This window comes from Sinocyclocheilus anshuiensis, unplaced genomic scaffold, assembly GCF_001515605.1.
Source record: "Sinocyclocheilus anshuiensis isolate Anshui unplaced genomic scaffold, SAMN03320099.WGS_v1.1 scaffold229, whole genome shotgun sequence".
Lineage (NCBI taxonomy): Eukaryota > Metazoa > Chordata > Actinopteri > Cypriniformes > Cyprinidae > Sinocyclocheilus > Sinocyclocheilus anshuiensis.
This window is the reverse complement of record NW_015537957.1, coordinates 1,419,943-1,421,482: the sequence shown is the minus strand read 5'-3', so window position 1 is coordinate 1,421,482 and position 1,540 is coordinate 1,419,943.

Below are 1,540 nucleotides of genomic sequence, written 5' to 3'. Positions count from 1 at the left end.
GAAACCTTTGCAGGTGTTTTGAGTTGATTAGCTGATTGGCATGTCACCATATTCTAATTTGTTGAGATAGTGAATTGGTGGGTTTTTGTTAAATGTGAGCCAAAATCATCACAATTAAAATAACCAAAGACTTAAACTACTTCAGTCTGTGTGCATTGAATTTATTTAATACATGAGTTTCACAATTTGAGTTGAATTACTGAAATAGATGAACTTTTCCACAACATTCTAATTTATTGAGATGCACCTGTATTAGATCAAAAATACAGTAAAAACAGCAACATTGTGAAACATTATTACAATATAACTGTTTTCTATTGCAATATATTTTAAAATGCAATTTATTTCTGTGATGCGCAGCTGAATTTTCAGCATCATAACTCCAGTCTTCAGTGTCACATGATCCTTCAGAAATCATACTAATATACCGATTTGCTGCTCAAGAAACATTTCTTTGTATTATCAGTGTTGAAAACAGTTGTGCTGCTTAATAATTTTGTTGCAATCGTGATACATTTTTCAAGATTCTTTGATAAATAAAAATAAAAAGAATTCACAATTTAAACATTTTTGCAATAGAAATAATATATTTTAACATTATAAATATAATTTTGATCAATTTAACGCATCACTGCAGAATAAAAGTACTGACTTCTAAAAACCAACTGCTAACTCTTTGCCATTTATGCATGCAGTATTAATTGGAGAAACTGAATATTTCTACTATTTCTAAAAAAATCTTAATTTAAAAAGTTGTGATGCAAATGTGCAAGCTGCCATTAATGCATGCATTGACACATAAACCAATACGGTTTATTCACATTTTTCTGTTTATAACCTTTAAAGCATGAGATAATATAACTACAAATCAATATCTGTCGACATATTAAACACTTGAAGAAAAATTGGTATCTGTTACACACGTATGGAGGATGCGCTCTCTGTAACCCCATCGCTCTGATGGAAACAACACCTCGAATTAATTGTAACATGAGGTTTGGTGACAAAAAGTTAGGCAGTGTCTCTTTTTTTCTTTTCTTTTCTTTTCCTGCACTTGAAACCGTAAAGTACTGACATATTGCACCCTCTTACATAATATATGCGTCTAGCAGGTGCATTTTAAACATTGATTACAGCGTGCTATTGGGCACCAGTCAAAAGGTGACCTTGTATCCCTGAATCAGCAGAAGAAAAATGACAGCTCGCTGTTTGTCTGCCTATGGAGGGTGAAATGAGAAGGATAAACTCTCTATAACAACACAGACTGTCCACAGCTATATCTATGAATTAGTTTTGCATCTGGCGACCAGTGGATTACGGGGTCCATAAAGACAATAAAGACAATATGGAGAAAATTACAAAGTCAGAAATCAAAAATCTAAAATCCAGAGCAGATTATAAGAAGTATAAGAAGCAATAAATTCAAGCAAACACAAGGAAAGGTGGTTTTCTAGCATCCCAATAGAAATGCAATATAAAAGCGTTTATATAATATTCTAACGAGGGATTTAGAATGACCTTATGTAAAGCAGAAGGGAAA